Here is a 212-nt window from a genome sequence, read left to right on the forward strand (position 1 = left end):
TTTATAGCCACCCATTTACGCGGTGGTGTTTGGTGTAATCAAAGTACCTTTCCGGTATAAGTGATTTACATGATCTCATGGTCATAAGGACTAGGTAACTATGTATCGAAAGCTTATAGCAAATAACTTAATGACGAGATCTTATGCTACGCTTAATTGGGTGTGTCCATTACATCATTCATACAATGATATAACCTTGTTATTAATAACAT

Source organism: Lolium rigidum, chromosome 7 (genome assembly GCF_022539505.1).
Source record: "Lolium rigidum isolate FL_2022 chromosome 7, APGP_CSIRO_Lrig_0.1, whole genome shotgun sequence".
Classification (NCBI taxonomy): domain Eukaryota; kingdom Viridiplantae; phylum Streptophyta; class Magnoliopsida; order Poales; family Poaceae; genus Lolium; species Lolium rigidum.